Below are 19,689 nucleotides of genomic sequence, written 5' to 3' on the forward strand. Positions count from 1 at the left end.
CAGATTGAAAGATTAAACAGCAGTACAAGAATTTATAAAACATTCATCCATTCCACGTTCATGTCACCCCAGCTGTCTACAGGGCCCTGCGCTACAGAACAGTGTGAACTTGCTGGTGTCTCAGCAGGTCATTGGAGCTTTTAAAGCTCTCCCCACAGTCAGAACATGTAAACGCTCTCTCATTTGTGTGAACAAGCTGGTGTCGCTTCAGGACCCTGGAGCTTTTAAAGCTCTCCCCACAGTCAGAACATTTAAACACTCTCTCATCAGTGTGAACAAGCTGGTGTCTCAGCAGGTGGGATGTGTAAGTGAATCCCTTCCCACACACTGAGCAGGGGCAGGGAAATGGCCTCTCCCCGGTGTGAACTCGCTGGTGTCTGGTCAGAGTCCCGGAGCATTTAAAACTCTTCCCACAGTCAGAACATGTAAATGGTCTCTCATCGGTGTGAACAAGCTGGTGTTGCTTCAGATACCTGGAGCATTTGAAGCTCTTCCCGCAGTCGGAACATTTAAATGGTCTCTCATCGGTGTGAGCAAGTTGGTGTTCCTTCAGATCCCTGGAGTATTTGAAGCTCTTCCCGCAGTCGGAACATTTAAATGGTTTCTCATCGGTGTGAACATGCTGGTGTTCCTTCACATGCCCGGAGTATTTGAAGCTCTTCCCGCAGTCAGAACATTTAAATGGTTTCTCATCAGAGTGAACAAGCTTGTGTCTCAGCAGGTGGGATGAATAAATAAATCCCTTCCCACACACGGAGCAGGTGAACGGACTGTCTCCGGGGTGACTGCGCCAATGAACTTCTGACGTAGACGGGGAACTGAATCCCTTCCCACCAACCCCACCTTTACCCGGTTTCTCCCCGGTGTGACGGAGCACGTGTCTCGCCAAGGCAGGCAATCGGCTGAAGGCGAGTCCACACAGGGAACACGTGTGCAGTTTGTCCGCGCTGCGATCATTGCTCTCTCCTTCCATGTGCAAAGGCCGATGATATTCAGGTCCTGATGAATCGAGCAACTCTGTCAGATCTTATGGTGATGTTTGGTTTGAGCTTCCTGTCTGCAAATGCTCCACTTCTAAAACTCTGTAAAAGGAGTTTAGAAAAGGGGTAAGAGGGAGAATGTTGTCTCATGTCCCCCTTTCCCAGCCCAGGGGCAGTGAAGCTGATTTTCAGGCCCCAGCTGCTGCACAAGTTGGTTGAAAAGATCAACAGTAATGGCGGCCGCAATCCCGACAAGGCCCCGCGCTCCAGAAAGCACTCTGGCCGCCGCACTGAGTTGTGGCTGACCCCGCGCATGCGCCCCATGGCCCCGCCCTCAACTGCTCCACAGGCGCCCGGCCCGCACCGCGCATCCTCAGCACACACCCTGGGCCCCTGTCAATCATCCTCCCCCGCGCCTGTGCGCTGGGCCCGAGCTCCAGGCTGCCGCGCGGGGCTTTCTTTGTAAAGTCGGTGTTGGTGAAGAGCCGCAATCAGTGAGGGAAACATAGAAACATAGAGTAGGAGTAGGCCATTCGGCCCCTTGAGCCTGCTCCGCCATTCAATGAGATCATGGCTGATCATCCAAATTCAGTACCCTGTTCCCGCCTTCTCTCCATATCCCTTGATCCCTTTAGCCTTAAGAAATATATCCAACTCCTTCTTGAATATATTTAATGAATTGGCCTCTACTGCCTTCTGTGGTAGAGAATTCCACAGGTTCACCACTCTCTGGGTGAAGAAATTCCTCCTCATCTCTGTCCTAAATGGCTTACCCCTTATCCTTAGACTGTGACCCCTGGTCCTGGACACCCCGACCATCAGGAACATCCTTCCCGCATCTAGTCTGTCTAGTCCTGTTAGAATTTTATAAGTTTCAATGAGCTCCCCTCTCATTCTTCTAAACTCCAGCGAGTATAAGCCCAATCGACCCAATCTCTCCTCATACATCATTCCTGCCACCCCAGATATCAGTCTGGTGAATCTTTGCTGCACTCCTTCCATGGCAAGAACATCCCTCCTCAGATAAGGTGACCAAAACTGCACACAATACTCATGATGTGGTCTCACCAAGGCCCTGCACAACTGCAGCAAGACATCCTTGTTCCTGTACTCGAACCCTCTCGCTACGAAGGCCAACATACAATTTGCCTTCTTAACCGCCTGCTGCACCTGCATGCTTACCTTCAGTGACTAGTGCACAAGGACACCGAGGTCTCATTGCACTTCCCCTTCTTCCAATCTATTGCCATTCAGATAATAATCTGCCTTCCTGTTTTTGACACCAAAGTGGATAACCTCGCATTTATCCACATTATATTGCATCTGCCATGCTTCTGCCCGATCACCCAACCTGTCAAAATCATACTGGAGTTTCTCGGCATCCTCCTCACAGCACACACGCCCACCCAGCTTTGTGTCGTCTGCAAACTTGGAGATATTACATCTAGTTCCCTCGTCTATATCATTAATATATATTGTGAACAGCTGGGGTCCAAGGACCGATCCCTGCGGTACCCCACTAGTCACTGCCTGCCACTCGGAAAAAGACCCGTTTATTCGAACTCTTTGCTTTCTGTCTGCCAACCAGTTCTCTATCCAAGTCAATACCTTGCCCCCAATCCCATGTGCCTTAACTTTACACGCTAATCTCTTATGCGGGACCTTATCGAAAGCCTTTTGAAAGTCCAAATACACCACATCCACTGGTTCTCCCTTATCTATTTTACCAGTTACATCCTCAAAAAATTCCAGTAGATTAGTCAAGCATGATTTACCTTTTGTAAATCCATGTCGACTTTGTCCAATCCTGTCACTGTTTTCCAAGTGCTCTGCTATTACATCTTTTATAATGGATTCTGGCATTTTCCCCACTACCGATGTCAGGCTTACTGGTCTGTAATTCCCCGTTTTCTCTCTACCACCTTTTTTGAATAGTGGGGTAAAATTAGCTACCCTCCAATCCATGGGTACTGTTCCAGAGTCTATCGAATGTTGGAAGATGACCAGCAATGCATCTACTATTTCTAGGGCCACTTCCCTGGTGATTGCAATTTTCTTCAGTTCCTCCCTCCCTTCCATTTCCTGATTTACAGCTATTTCTGGGATGTTACTTGAATCCTCTATAGTGAAGACCGATGCAAAATACCTGTTCAATTCAACTGCCATCTCCTTATTTTCCATTATTAATTCCCCAGACTCACTTTCTATAGGACCAATGCTCACTTTGTTAACTCTTCTCTTTTTAAATATCTATAAAAACTCTTACTATCTGTGTTTATATTTCTAGCTAGCTTTCTCTGGTACTCTCATTTTTGTCTCCTTATTAATCTTTTAGTCATTCTTTGCTGTTTTTTATATTCTGTCCAATCTTCTGACCTGCCAGCCATCTTTGCACAATTATATACTTTTTCTTTAAGTTTGATACTATCTTTAACTTTTTTAGTTAACCACGGATGGTGGGTCCTCCCCTTGGAATTCTTCTTTCTCATTGGAATGTAACTATTCTGTGTATTCTGAAATATCCCCTTAAATGTCTGCCACTGCAACTCTATTGACCTCTCCCTTAACCTAATTTGCCTGTTCACTTTAGCTAGCTCTGCTTTCATGCCCTCATAATTGCCCTTATTTAAGTTTAAAATACTAGTCTTGGACCCACTCGTCTCTCCCTCAAACTGAATGTAAAATTCAATCATATTATGATCGCTGCTACCTAGGGGCGCCTTCACTATGAGGTCATTAATTAATCCTATCGCATTGCACAATACCAGGTCTAGTATAGACTGCTCTCTGGTTGGCTCCAGAACGTGCTGTTCTAAGAAACTATCCCGAAAACATTCTATGAACTCCTCATCTAGGCTACCTTTGCCCATCTGATTTTTCCAGTCTATATGTAGATTAAAATCCCCTACGATTATTGCCATACCTTTCTGACAAGCTCCCATTATTTCTTCCTTTATACTCCATCCTACCGTGTGGTTACTGTCAGGGGGCCTGTACACCACTCCCACAAGTGACTTCTTGCCTTTATCATTTCTCATCTTAACATGCAGGTGCAGCAAGCAATTAGGAAAGCAAATGGTACGTTAGTCTTTATTACAAAAGGATTGGAGTATAAGAGTAAAGTCTTACTGCAATTATATAGGGTCTTGGTGAGACCACACCTGGGGTATTGTGTACAGTTTTGGTCTCCTTACCTAAGGAAGGATATACTTGCCTTAGAGGGAGTGCAACAAAGGTTCACCAGACTGATTCCTGGGATGGGGGGATTGTCCTATGAGGAGAGATTGAGGAGACTGGGCCTATATTCCCATGAATTTTGAAGAATGAGAGGTGATCTCATTGAAACATCTACAATTCTTACAAGGTTTGACAGGGTAGATGCTGGGAGACTGTTTCCCCTGGCTGGGGAGTCTAGAACCAGGGGTCACAGTCTCAGAATAAGGGGTCGGCCATTTAGGACTGAGATGAGGAGAAATGTCTTCACTCAGAGGGTGGTGAATCTTTGGAATTCTCTGCCCCAGAGGGCTGTGGAGGCTCAGTCATTGAGTATAATCAAGGCTGAGATCGATAGATTTTTGGACTCATGGGGAATCGAGGGATATGGGGATCGGGCGGGAAGGTGGAGATGAGGTAGAAGATCAGCCATGATCTTATTGAATGGCGGAGCAGGCTCGAAGGGCCGAATGGCCTGCTCCTACTCCTATTTCTTATGTTCTTAAGAAAGCTGTTTGCTATAGCCTGCTGCCCCACGACAAACACACAGAGGATTTCAGTTATGTGGAGAGACTGGAGAAGCTGGGATTGTTCTCCTTGAAGCAGAGAAGGTGCAGCGGAGATTTAATAGAGGTGTTCAAAACATGAAGGGTTTTGATAGAGTAAATAGGAGCATGGGAACAGGAGGAGGCCATTCAGCCCCTCCAGCCTGTTCCACCATTCAATGAGATCATGGCCGATCTGTGTCTTAACTCCACCCACCTGCCTTGGCTCCATATCCCTTTGCTCCCTTGTCTAGCAAAAATCTATCACTCTCGGATTTAAAATGATTAATTGAGCTGGCATCGACTGCTTTCTGTGGGAGAGGGTTCCACACTTCTACCACCCTTTGTGTGAAGAAGTGTTTCCCAACTTCTCTCCTGAATGGCCTGGCTCTGATTTAAAGGTGATGTCCCCTTGTCCTCGACTGCCCCACCGGCGGAAAAAGTTTCTCTCTATCTACTCTCCCAATTCCTTTCAAATTCCTAAAATCCTCAATCACTCCTTAACCTTCTAGATTCCAGGGAACACAAGCCTAGTTTATGTAATCTCTCCTCATAATCTAACCCTTGGAGCCCGGGTAACATTCTGGTCAATCTGTGCTGCACTCCTTCCAAGGTCAGTATATCCTTTCTGAGGTGCGGTGCCCAGAACTGTACACAGTGCTCCAGGGAGTTCCTGGGAGTTACTGTGCGTAGGTCCCTGAAGGTGGCGGGACATATTGAGAGAGTGGTTAACAAAGCATATGGGATCTTGGGCTTCATAAATAGAGGAAATAACAACAGAAAATGCTGGAAATACTCAGCAGGCCAGGCAGCATCCGTGGAGAGAGAAACAGAGTTAACGTTTCAGGTCTGGGACCCTTCATCAGAACTGGAAAAAGCTGGAGATGTAACAGATATTAAGCAGGTGCAGAGACGGGGGGGGTTGGGTTTAGGAGGGGAGGAAGAAATAGAAAGAACATCCTGTACTTTTGTAAGAGGCAGGAAAGATAAAATGTTGCAAATGGGAATGGCAAAAATCATACTGCATGAAAAATGAGGTCAGGGATAATTATCTGAAATTGTTGAACTCAATGTTGAGTCCGGCAGGCTGCAAAGTGCCCAATCGAAAGATGAGGTGCTGTTCCTCGAGCTTACATTGAGCTTCATTGCAGCAATGCAATAGCCCGAGGACAGAGAGATCAGAGTGGGAGTGAAGCGGTGAATTAAAGTGACAGGCGACCGGAAGCTCGGGGTCACCCGTACGGACTGAACGGAGGTGTTCCGCAAAGCGGTCACCCAATCTGAATTTGGTCTCTCCAATGTAGAGGAGACCGCATCGTGAGCAGCGAATATTAAATTGCAAGAAGTACACGTAAATCGCTGTTACACCTGGAAGGGGTGTTTGGGGCCCTGGACAGTGGGAAGGGAGGAGGTAAAAGGGCATGTGTTGCATCTCCTGCGCTTGCACGGGAAGGTGTCGGGTGAAGGAGGTGGTATTGAGTACAAAAGTAGAGAAGTTATGCTGAACCTTTATAAAGTGCTGGTTAGGCCACAACTGGAGTATTGCATCCAGTTCTGGTCACCACGCTTTAGGAAGGATGTGAAGGCCCTCGAGAGGGTGCAGAGGTGATTTACCAGAATGGTTCCGGGGATGGAGGATCTTAGCTACAAGGACAGGTTGGAGAAGCTGGATTTGTTTTCATTAGAGCAAAGGAGGTTGAGTGCTGATTTGATAAGAGGTGTACAAGATTATGACGGGTTTGGATAGGCTAGACGAGGAAAGGCTGTTCCCACTAGTTGATGGTACAAGGACTAGGGGACACAGAGTTAAGGTTTTGGGCAAGAGATACAGGGGGGATGTGAGGGAAAACTTTTTTACGCAGCGAGTGGCGAGGACCTGGAACTCGCTGCCGACGGAAGTGGTGGAAGCGGAGACACTCAATGTTTTCAAGGGGAGACTGGATAGGCACTTGAGGGAAATAAACTTGCAGGGCTACGGGGATAGAGCGGGGGAGTGGGACTGACTGGATTGCCCTACAGAGAGCCGGCACGGACTCGATGGGCCGAATGGCCTCCTTCTGTGCCGTTATGACTCTGTGACTCTCTGGGGTCTAACCAGGGCTTTGTATAGCTGTAGCTTATAAGGAGAAACTGTTTCCAGTGGCAGGAGGGTCGGTAACCAGAGGACACAGATTTAAGGTCATTGACAAAAGAACCAGAGACGAGGTGAGGAGAATTTTATTGACGCAGCGAGTTGTTGTGATCTGGAATGCGCTGCCTGAAAGGGCGGTGGAAGCAGAGTCAATAATAACGTTCACTGGGGAATTGGATAAATACTTGAAGGGGAAACATTTTCAGGGCTATGGGGAAAGAGCAGGGGGAGTGGGACTAAATGGAGAGCTCTTTCAAAGAGCCGGCACAGGCACGATGGGCTGAATGGCCTCCTTCTGTGCTGTATGATTCTAGGAGCCACTCCTGGAGTGGAGTGGTGCCCGCAGGGATCGCTTGGCAGGAAATTGGGAGGAGGTGGTTCACACGCACACAGCACCTGATTTCGAGACGCTGTCCTTTTAAAATTGGTCCTCCACAGGCAAGGAGGGACTCGGACCCTTTAATGAAAATCACATTGAAAAGGAGAGTCCCTGTCCCTTTAAGAGCCCTCCGCCCACCATTCCCACCTTAAAGTCTTTGAAATTAATAATAAAAGTTCATGCAGAAAAAATGTGAGTGTGTGACTGTATTTTTGTGAGCATTTGTGTCTGTGTGTCTGTCTGACTGTATGTGTGTGTGTCTGTGTAGAATCGCATCATAGAATGATACAGCACAGAATCTCCTCTTAATCTTCTCTGCCCCAAGGAGAACAACCCCAGCTTCTCCCGTCTCTCCACGTAACTCAAGTCCCTCATCCCTGGTCCCATTCTAGTAAATTTCTTCTGCACCCTCTCTTAGGCCTTGACATCCTTCCTAAAGTGTGGTGCCCAGCGGAAGCCTAGCCAGTGTTTTATAAAGGCTTAGCATAACCTGCTTGCTTTTGTACTCTATTCCTCTATTAATAAAGTCAAGGATCCTGTATGCCTTTTTTAACAGCCTTCTCAACTTGTCCTGCCACCTTCTAAGATTTGTGTACATACCCCCCGAGGCCTCTCTGTTCCTGCACCCTTTAAAACTGGACCATTTAGTTTATATTGCCTCTCCTCATTCTTCCTACCAAAATGAATCACTTCACACTTCTCTACATTAAATTTAATCTGCCACGTTTCTGCCCATTTCACCAGTCTGGCTACATCCTCCTGAAGTCTGTTACTATCCTCATTGTTTGCTACATTTTCATGTCCTCTGCAAATTTTGAAATTTTGCCCTGGATCCCCAAGTCCAGGTCATTAATATATATCAAAAAAGCAGTGGTCCGAATCAATGTTCACATTAAGTTGCGCAGCCATGCAGCGGTCTGGAGGTCCCGCGCAGCCGGCTCACCGCCCTATAAATGGAATAAACGCGCATGCGTGGAAATTTGAATGGGCCGTGCAGCCCGTTAAAGGGGCCACGCACCTCAAAAAAAGAGGGAACATTGGTCCTAATACCGACCCCTGGGGAACATCACTGTTTACCTCCCTCCAGTCTGAAAAGAAACCGTTCACCACTACTCTCTGCTTTCTGTCCCTTGGCAGAAAATTGGGACGGGGCGAGTGCAAACAGCACCTGATTTCTCACCAAGCACTCAGGGGAGCAGGGGATTAGCCCTACTTTAAATGTCAGTCTCTTAAATATACATTATATAAAAAGGGAGACGCTGTCCCTTTAAAATCAGTCATCCACGGGGACGCGGTCCCTTTAATGAAAATCATATTAAAAAAGAAAGCACCTGTCCCTTTAAGAGAACCCTCACCACTCCCATATTTCTCTTAAAGTGCTTGAAATTAATAATTAAAAATGCAGAAAATTAATATTTTAAAAATTAACTCGGAGAAAAAATACATTTCCTCACATTTGCGTCACAGGGTTTCTTGTTTCTGTTTCATCAATTTAAAAACTGCTTTTTTTAAAACAAGTATCTTCTGTAAAATAAAATTAGTTTGAGCTGTAAAATGTGAAAGGAACATTAAAAATAAACTTTCCCAGGCTCACAGATTCTGACCTGGCCCCTTTACAAAATGGAGGCGGGCCGATCCGTCCAATAAGCCGGTTCCAGGTCCCGCCTCCTCCTTCGCCGCGATTGGTTGGAGGACCAAAGCCCCTCGGTCGGTCCTCCAGGCTCCGCCTCCCCTCGCTCATTGGTGGAGAGCTCACGTCTATCATTGTACGACGGCGACGTCTTGACGTGACTGGTTGGGCGAAGAGCGGGGTGGGCGCGCGGGGCGCCGGCTCGCTCCTCCAGCCCCGCCCCGCTCGCTCCCTATTGGTCAGAAGCTCCCGTCAATCAGGCCCTGGGCCCGGGTCACGTGTCCCTGGAGTGCGCTCCGCAAAACTGAAGAAGCTCCGCTCGGGGCCTGGATCCGCGGACTCTCAGGTTTGGATTCCCCTTTATTCTCTCCCCTCCTCTTATCTCAATCGGATCTGGGGGAAAACTCACTTTCCCTCAATGGTTGCGGCTCTTCACCAACAACGACTTTACAAAGAAAGCCCCGCGCGGCAGCCTGGAGCTCCGGGGCCCAGCGCGCAGGCGCAGGGGAGGATGATTGACAGGGGCCCAGGGGTGTGCTGAGCATGTGCGGTGCGGGCCGGGCGCCTGTGGAGCAGGAGAGGGCGGGGCCATGGGGCGCATGCGCGGGGTCAGCCACAACTCAGCGCGGCGGCCGGAGTGCTTGTGGGGATTGCAGCCGCCATTACTGTTGATCCTTTCAACCAATCTGTGCAGCAGCTGGGGCCTGAAAATCAGCTTCACTGCCCCTGGGCTGGGAAAGGTGGAGATGTAAAACTGTGACCCTGGTTCTAGAAACATAGAAGATAGGAGCAGGAGTAGGCCATTCGGCCCCTCGAGCCTGCTCCGCCATTCAATGCGATCATGGCTGATCATCTAAATTCAGTACCTGGTCCCTGCCTTCTCCCCATATCCCTTGATTCCTTTAGCCTTAAGAAATATATCCAACTCCTTCTTGAATATATTTAATGAATTGGCCTCCACTGCCTTCTGTGGGAGAGAATTCCACAGGTTCACCACTCTCTGGGTGAAGAAATTCCTCCTCATCCCTGTCCTAAATGGCTTACCCCTTATCCTTAGTCTGTGACCCCTGGTTCTGGACTCCCCAGCCATCGAGAACATCCTTCCTGCATCTAGTCTGTCCAGTCCTGGTAGAATTTTATAAGTTTCAATGAGATCCCCTCTCATTCTTCGAAACTCCAGCGAATATAAGCCCAGTCAACCCAATCTCTCCTCATAAGTCATTCCTGCCATCCCAGGTATCAGTCTGGTGAATATTCGCTGCACTCCCTCCATAGCAAGAACATCCTTCCTCAGATAAGGCGGCCAAAACGGCACACAATACTCAAGGTGCGGTCTCACCAAGGCCCTGTACCACTGCAGCAAGACATTCCTTGTTCTTGTACTCGAACCCTCTCGCTACGAAGGCCAACATACCATTTGCCTTCTTAACCGCCTGCTGCACCTGCATGCTTACCTTCAGCGACTGGTGCACAAGGACACCCAGGTCTCGTTGCACTTCCCCATCTCCCAATCTATTGCCGTTCAGATAATAATCTGCCTTCCTGTTTTTGACACCAGACTGGATAACCTCGCATTTCTCCATGTTATATTGCATCTGCCGTGCTTCTGCCCAATCACCCAACCTGTCCAAATCATACTGGAGTTTCTCGGCATCCTCCTCACAGCACACACGCCCACCCAGCTTTGTGTTGTCTGCAAACTTGGAGATACTGCATTTAGTTCCCTCGTCCAGATCATTAATATATATTGTGAATAGCCCCCCGACAGTGCGGCTCTCCCTCAGCACTGCCCCTCCGACAGTGCGGCTCTCCCTCAGCACTGCCCCTCCGACAGTGCAGCGCGCCCTCTGTACTGCCCCTCCGACAGTGCGGCGCTCCCTCAGCACTGCCCCTCCGACAGTGCGGCGCTCCCTCAGCACCGCACTGGAGTGTCAGCCTCGCTTTGTGTGCTCAAGTCCCTGGAGCGGGATTTGAACCCACAACCTTCTGACTCTGCTATCCACTGAGCCACAGCTGACTCCAGTCTTTTACACAGTTTCATCATAACTTCCTTGCTTTTGCACTCTACGCCTCTCCTAAAGCAGGGGAGTTATGATGAATTGTTAAACAGTATTTTTTGCAGAGTGACCAAGGCTGTGTGTAGGAAGCAATTGTGCATTTGAAAGCAGCTTGTATTGTGAATCTTGTGCCCCTTTGCCAGGCCCGCTGCCTGCGGCCCCTCTCCCAGATTCCAGCCCCAGCTCTGTGCTGACTGAGCTGCTCTCACCTGGGGACAGCGCGTCACAATCGGCCCCAGCGCACCTGAACTGGAGAGGAGGCCCCGCCCCCGTGCCGCGCCGCCATTGGTTGGAGGACCAGGCCGCCCAGTACAATTCTCCGAGCTCCGCCCTCGTCCAATTGGTCAGAGCTCCCGTCAGTCACAGGCCGGGTTGGGTTTCCATCCACCTGATTGGGCCTCTTCCTGTAATGACGTCACAAACGGGCCTCAGCGCCGGGTACGAAGGTCCCGCCCCCTTGCCGCGCTGCCATTGGTTCGAAGACCAGGCCGCCCAGCTCAGCCGTCTTCCTATTGGTCAGCTCTCCCGTCAGTCAGAATCACATTGCTCCGGCTCACTCCACCACCCCGCGCAGGTCAATCCGCTCCGTTCGACGTCCGCGGAGGTCCCGCCCGCTCGCCTCTTAGGTTTGGTTTTTCTCGTATTTTACTTCATAATCTCGCTCTCCGGACCCCCCCCTCACCTCGATTTAAATCGATTCCCCAACACTTGACTTTACCCTGGCCGCTGATTTCGCCTCTTCCCCGAGCCCGGCCTTTCGTCTGCTCCCCGGTGGACCCGCGCAGGTGCACTGGCAGCCTCATTTTGTGGTCGGGCCGAATGAGCATGCGCGGCCCCGCCCCTCCACATTTAAAGGGACACCCACCCTCTCCACATTTAAAGGGACACCCACCCCCGCCACATTTAAAGGGACACCCACCCCCTCCACATTTAAAGGGACACCCACCCCGCCACATTTAAAGGGACTCCCCCCCTCTCATGTGTTCTTCAGATTGAACAAAGAAGAAACATAGAAGATAGGAACAGGAGTCGGCCATTTGGCCCCTCGAGCCTGCTCCGCCATTCAATGAGATCATGGCTGATCATCCAAATTCAGTACCCTGTCCCTGCTTTCTCCCCATATCCCTTGATCCCTTTAGCCTTAAGAAATATATCTAACTCCTTCTTGAATATGTTTAATGAATTGGCCTCTACTGCCTTCTATGGTAGAGAATTCCACAGGTTCACTACTCTCTGGGTGAAGTAATTCCTCCTCATCTCTAAGTCTAAGGATAAGGGGTAAGCCATTTAGGACAGAGATGAGGAGGAATTTCTTCACCAACAGAGTGGTGAGCCTATGGAATTCTCTACCACACAAGGCAGTTGAGGCCAATTTTTTTTTCTAATTCATTGATGGGATGTGGGCGTCGCTGGCTGGCTAGGCCTGCATTTAGTGCCCATCCCTAATTGCCCTTGAGAAGATGGTGGTGAGCTGCCTTCTTGAACCGCTGCAGTCCATATGGTGTAGGTACGCCCACAATGCTGTTAGGAAGGGAGTTCCAGGATTTTTGCCCAGCGACAGTGAAGGAACGGCGATACAGGTCCAAGTCAGGATGGTGTGTGGCTTGGAGGGGAACTTGTAGGTGGTGATGTTCCCATGCGTCTGCTGCCCTTGTCCTTCTAAGTGGTAGAGGTCGCGGGTTTGGAAGCTGCTGTTAAAGGAGCTTTGGCGAGTTGCTGCAGTGCATCTTGTAGATGGTACACACTGCAGCCACAGTGTGCCGGTGGTGGAGGGAGTGAATGTTGAAGGTGGATGGAGTGCCAATCAAGCGGGCTGCTTTATCCTGAATGGTGTCAAGCTTCTTGAGTGTTGTTGGAGCTGCACTCATCCAGGCAAGTGGAGAGTATTCCATCACACTCCTGACTTGTGCCTTGTAGATGGTGGAAAGGCTTTGGGGAGTCAGGAGGTGAGACACTCGCCGCAGAATTCCCAGCCTCTGGCCTGCTCTTGTAGCCACAGTATTTATATGGCTGGTCCAGTTCAGTTTCTGATCAATGGTAACCCCCAGGATGTTGATAGTGGGGGATTCAGCGATGGTAATGCCATTGAATGTCAAGGGGAGATGGTTAGAGTCTCGCTTGTTGGAGATGGTCATGCCTGGCACTTGTGTGGTGCGAATGTTACTTGCCACTTGTCAGCCCAAGTCTGAATGTTGCCCAGGTCTTGCTGCATATGGACACAGACTGCGTCAGTATCTGACGAGTCTCGAATGGTGCTGAACAGTGTGCAATCATCAGCGAACATCCCCACTTCTGACCTTATGATGGAGGGAAGGTCATTGATGAAACAGCTGAAGATGGTTGGGCCTAGGACACTGCCCTGAGGAACTCCTGCAGTGATGTCATGTGATTGAGATGAATGACCTCCAACAACCACAGCCAACTTCCTTTGTGCTAGGTATGATTCCAACCAATGGAGAGTTTTCCCCTTGATTCCCATTGACTTCAGTTTTGCTAGGGCTCCTTGATGCCACACTCGATCAAATGCTGCCTTGATGTCAAGGGCAGTCACTCTCACCTCACCTCTTGAGTTCAGCTCTTTTGTCCATGTTTGGACCAAGGCTGTAATGAGGTCAGGAGCTGAGTGGCCCTGGCGGAACCCAAACTGGGCGTCAGTTAGCAGGTTATTGCTGAGTAAGTGCCGCTTGATAGCACTGTCGACGACACCTTCCATCACTTTGCTGATGATTGAGAGTAGACTGATGGGACGGTAATTGGCCGGGTCAGATTTGTCCTGCTTTTTGTAGACAGGACATACTTGGGCAATTTTCCACATTGCCGGGTAGATGCCAGTGTTGTAGCTGTACTGGAACAACTTGACTAGGGGCGCAGCTAGTTCTGGAGCACAAGTCTTCAGTACTATTGCCGGAATGTTGTCAGGGCCCATAGCCTTTGCAGTATCCAGTGTCTTCAGCCGTTTCTTGACATCGCGTGGAGTGAATTGAATGGGCTGAAGACTGGCATCTGTGATGCTGGGGACCTCGGGAGGAGGCCGAGATGGATCATCCACTCGGCACTTCTGGCTGAAGATAGTTGCAAATGCTTCAGCCTTGTCTTTTGCACTCACGTGCTGGGCTCCACCATCATTGAGGATGGGGATATTTTTGGAGCCTCCTTCTCCTGTTAACTGTTTAATTGTCCACCACCACTCACGACTGGATGTGGCAGGACTGCAGAGCTTTGATTTGATCCGATGGTTGTGAGATCGCTTAGCTCTGTCTATCGCATGTTGGTTCCGTTGTTTGGCATGCAAGTAGTCCTGTGTTGTAGCCTCACCAGGTTGACACCTCATTTTTCGGTATGCCTGGTGCTGTTCCCGGCATGCTCTCCTGCACTCTTCGTTAAACCAGGGTTGATCTCCCGGCTTGATGGTAATGGTAGAGTGAGGGATATGCCGGGCCATGAGGTTACAGATTGTGGTTGAATACAATTCTACTGCTGCTGATGGCCCACAGCGCCTCATGGATGCCCAGTTTTGAGTTGCCAGATCTGTTGGAAATCTGTCCCATTTAGCACGGCGGTAGTGCCACACAACACGGTGGAGGGTATCCTCAACATGAAGACGGGACTTCGTCTCCACAAGGACTGCGGTGGTCACTTCCACCAATGCGGTCATGGACAGATGCATCTGCAACAGGTAGATTGGTGAGGATGAGATAGAAACATAGAAGATTGGAGCAGGAGTAGGCCATTCGGCCCTTCGAGCCTGCTCCGCCATTCAATGAGATCATGGCTGATCATCCAAATTCTGTACCCTGTCCCTGTCCCTGCCTTCTCCCCATATCCCTTGATCCCTTTAGCCTTAAGAAATATATCCAACTCTTTTTTGAATATACTTAATGAACTGGCCCTGCCCTCTGTGGCAGAAAATTCCACAGGTTCACCACTCTCTGGGTGAAGAAATTCCTCCTCATTTCAGTCCTAAATGGCTTACCCCTTATCCTTAGACTATGACCCCTGGTTCTGGACTCCCCGGCCATCATAAACATCCTTCCTGCATCTAGTCTGTCCAGGCCTGACAGAATTTTATAAGTTTCTATGAGATCCCCTCTCAATCTTCTAAACTCCAGTGAGTATAAGCCCAATCGACACAATCTCTCCTCATACGTCATTCCTGCCATCCCAGGTATCAGCCTGGTGAATCTTCGCTGCACTCCCTCCATGGCAAGAACGTCCTTCCTCAGATAAGGCGACCAAAACTGCACACAATACTCAAGGTGCGGTCTCACCAAGGCCCTGTACAACTGTAGCAAGACATCCTTGTTCCTGTACTCGAACCCTCTTGCTACGAAGGCCAACATACCATTTGCCTTCTTAACCGCCTGCTGCACCTGCATGCTTACCTTCAGCGACTGGTGCACAAGAACACCCAGGTCTCTTTGCACTTCCCCTTCTCCCAATCTATTGCCATTCAAATAATAATCTGCCTTCCTGTTTTTGCCACCAAAGTGGATAACCTCACATTTATCCACATTATAGTGCATTTGCCATGTTTCTGCCCAATCACCCAATCTGTCCAAATCGTACTGGAGTTTCACGACATCCTCTTCACAGCTTACCCTCCCACCCAGCTTTGTGTCGTCTGCAAATTTGGAGATATTACATCCAATTCCCTCGGTTGTGTCACCTTTTTTGTTTTATTTTTATCAAGTAGGTTTTTCCCTCTTGTTGGTTCCCTCACCACCTGTCGCAGACCCAGTCTGGCAGCTATGTCCTTTAGGACTCGGCCAGCTCGGTCAGTTGTGGTGCTACCGAGCCACTCTTGGTGATGGACATTGAAGTCCCCCACCCAGAGGACAGTTTGTGCCCTTGCTACTCTCAGTGCTTCTTCCAATTGGTGTTCAACATGAAGGAGTACTGATTCATCAGCTGAGGGAGGGCGGTAGGTGGTAATGACTTGATGCCATGAGACCTCATGGGGTCCTGAGTCAATGTTGAGGACTCCCAGGGCTACTCCCTCCCGACTGTATACCACGGTGCCACCACCTCTGGTGGGTCTGTCCTGCCGGTGGGACAGGACATACCCAGGGATGGTGATGGTGGTGTCTGGGACATTGGTTGTAAGGTATGATTCGGTAATTATGACTATGTCAGGCTGTTGCTTGACTAGTCTGTGGGACAGCTCTCCCAATTCTGGCACAAGCCCCCAGATGTTGGTGAGGAGGACTTTGCAGGGTCGACAGGGCTGGGTTTGTCGTTGTCGTTTCTGGTTCCGAGGTCGATGCCGGGTGGTCCGTCCGGTTTTATTCTTATTGTTTTTCGTAGCGGTTGTTTACAACTGAGTGGCTTGCTCGGCAATTTCAGAGGGCGGGTTGTCTTATGACGAAAGGTTGGACAGGCTAGGCTTGTATCCGCTGGAGTTTAGAAGAGTAAGAGGTGACTTGATTGAAACAAAAGGTCCTGAGGGGTCTGGACAGGGTGGATGTGGAGAGGATGTTTCCTCTTGTGGGAGAATCTAGAACTAGGGGTCACTGTTTAAAAATAAGGGGTCGCCCATTTAAGACAGAGATGAGGAGAATTTTTTTCTCAGAGTGTCGTGAGTATTTGAAACTCTCTTCCTCAGAGGGCGGTGGAAGCAGAGTCTTTGAATATTTTTAAGGCAGAGGTCGATAGATTCTTGATAAGCAAGGGGGTGAAAGGTTATCGGGGGTAGGTGGGAATGTGGAGTAATCAGATCAGCCATGATCTTATTGAATGGTGGAGCAGGCTCGAGGGGCCGAGTGGCCGACTCCTGCTCCTAATTCGTATGTGACCGATGCCCATTAACTCCCAGGTCCCTCTGTCCCTGCACACTGTTTAAAACTGTGCCATTCAGTGTATATTGCCTCTCCCTGTTCCTTCTGCCAAAATGCATCACCACACACTTCGATTGGATCGATTGGGCTTATACTCGCAGGAGTTTAGAAGAATGAGAGGGGATCTCATTGAAACTTATAAAATTCTAACAGGACTAGACAGACTAGATGCAGGAAGGATGTTCCCGATGGCGGGGGAGTCCAGAGCCAGGGGTCACAGTCTAAGGATAAGGGGTAAGCCATTTAGGACTGAGATGAGGAGGAATTTCTTCACCCAGAGAGTGGTGAACCTGTGGAATTCTCTACTACAGAAGGCAGTTGAGGCCAATTCATTAAATATATTCAGGAAAGAGTTGGATATATTTCTTCAGGCTAAAGGGATCAAGGGATATGGAAAGAAAGTAGGGGCAGGGTACTGAATTTGGATGATCAGCCATGATCTCATTGAATGGCGGAGCAGGCTCGAGGGGCCGAATGGCCGACTCCTGCTCCTATGTTCTATGTTTCTCTGTATTAAACTCCCTCTGCCACCTGTCTGCCCATTCTGCTAGCCTTTCCATGTCCTGTTACAGTCGATTGGTATCACCCTCACTGTCTGCCCATTCTGCTCGCCTTTCCATGTCCTGTTACAGTCGATTGGTATCACCCTCACTGTCTGCCCATTCTGCTCGCCTTTCCATGTCCTGTTGTAGTCGATTGGTATCACCCTCACTGTCTGCCCATTCTGCTCGCCTTTCCATGTCCTGTTACAGTCGATTGGTATCACCCTCACTGTCTGCCCATTCTGCTCGCCTTTCCATGTCCTGTTACAGTCGATTGGTATCACCCTCACTGTCTGCCCATTCTGCTCGCCTTTCCATGTCCTGTTACAGTCGATTAGTATCACCCTCACTGTCTGCCCATTCTGCTCGCCTTTCCATGTCCTGTTACAGTCGATTAGTATCACCCTCACTGTCTGCCCATTCTGCTCGCCTTTCCATGTCCTGTTACAGTCGATTGGTATCACCCTCACTGTCTGCCCATTCTGCTCGCCTTTCCATGTCCTGTTACAGTCGATTGGTATCACCCTCACTGTCTGCCCATTCTGCTCACCTTTCCATGTCCTGTTGCAGTCGATTGGTATCACCCTCACTGTCTGCCCATTCTGCTAGCCTTTCCATGTCCTGTTACAGTCGATTGGTATCACCCTCACTGTCTGCCCATTCTGCTCGCCTTTCCATGTCCTGTTACAGTCGATTAGTATCACCCTCACTGTCTGCCCATTCTGCTCGCCTTTCCATGTCCTGTTACAGTCGATTGGTATCACCCTCACTGTCTGCCCATTCTGCTCGCCTTTCCATGTCCTGTTACAGTCGATTGGTATCACCCTCACTGTCTGCCCATTCTGCTCGCCTTTCCATGTCCTGTTACAGTCGATTGGTATCACCCTCACTGTCTGCCCATTCTGCTAGCCTTTCCATGTCCTGTTACAGTCGATTGGTATCACCCTCACTGTCTGCCCATTCTGCTCGCCTTTCCATGTCCTGTTACAGTCGATTGGTATCACCCTCACTGTCTGCCCATTCTGCTCGCCTTTCCATGTCCTGTTACAGTCGATTGGTATCACCCTCACTGTCTGCCCATTCTGCTCGCCTTTCTATGTCCTGTTACAGTCGATTAGTATCACCCTCACTGTCTGCCCATTCTGCTCGCCTTTCTATGTCCTGTTACAGTCGATTGGTATCACCCTCACTGTCTGCCCATTCTGCTCGCCTTTCTATGTCCTGTTACAGTCGATTGGTATCACCCTCACTGTCTGCCCATTCTGCTAGCCTTTCCATGTCCTGTTGCAGTCGATTAGTATCACCCTCACGGTTTCCCACACTCCCAAGTTTGGTGTCATCGGCAAATTTAGAAATTCTACTCTGCATTGCAATATCCAGGTCATTTATATGTATGTATGGAGATGAGATGAGATGAGATGAGCAGGCTCGAAGGGCCGAATGGCCGACTCCTGCTCCTATTTCTTATGTTCTTATAAATGCAAGTCTATCTTGAACCCACAACCTTCTGACTCTGCTATCCACTGAGCCACAGCTGACTCCAGTCTTTTACACAGTTTCATCATAACTTCCTTGCTTTTGCACTCTAGCCTCTCCTAAAGCAGGGGAGTTATGAAGAATTGTTAAACAGTTTTTTTTTGCAGAGTGACCAAGGCTGTGTGTAGGAAACAATTGTGCATTTGAAAGCAGCTTGTATTGTGAAGCTTGTGCCCCTTTGCCAGGCCCGCTGCCTGCGGCCCCTCTCCCAGATTCCAGCCCCAGCTCTGTGCTGACTGAGCTGCTCTCACCTGGGGACAGCGCGTCACAATCGGCCCCAGCGCACCTGAGCTGGAGAGGAGGCCCCGCCCCCTTGCCGCGCCGCCATTGGTTGGAGGACCAGGCCGCCCAGTTCAGTCCTCCCACCTCAGCCCTCTTCCCATTGGTCAGCGCTCCCGTCAGTCAGAATCACATTGCTCCGGTTCACTCCGCCCCCCCCGCGCGGCTCAATCCGCTCCGTTCGGCGTCCGCGGAGGTCCCGCCCGACTCTCAGGTTTGGTTTTTCTCGTATTTTACTTAATAATCTCGCTCTCCGCTCCCCCCTCAGCTCGATTTAAAACATCAACTCAAATTTCTCTCCAGGGATGTTGCCTGACCTGCTGAGTTTTTCCAGCATTTTCTGTTGTTATTTCGGATTTCCAACATCTGCAGTATTTTGCTATAGTTTCTTGACCTTACCCCGGCCGCTGATTCTGCCTCTTCCCCGGGCCCGGCATTTCGTCTGCTCCCCGGAGGCCCCGCGCAGGCGCACTGGCAGTCTGGTTTCGTGGTGGGCCCAAATAAGCATTCGCGGCCCCGCCTCTCCACATTTAAAGGGACACCCACCCCCTCCACATTTAAAG

At 49.6% G+C, this 19,689-nt stretch overlaps 1 pseudogene; it reads right to left on the bottom strand.

Annotated features, from left to right (window-relative positions):
• The window catches only part of LOC147084124 (uncharacterized), a 364,363-nt pseudogene that overhangs the window by 131,453 nt on the left and 213,221 nt on the right, over positions 1-19,689 (bottom strand).

This window comes from Somniosus microcephalus, unplaced genomic scaffold, assembly GCF_052327205.1.
Source record: "Somniosus microcephalus isolate GS21.2 unplaced genomic scaffold, FLI_Smic_1.0 scaffold1, whole genome shotgun sequence".
Classification (NCBI taxonomy): Eukaryota; Metazoa; Chordata; class Chondrichthyes; order Squaliformes; family Somniosidae; genus Somniosus; species Somniosus microcephalus.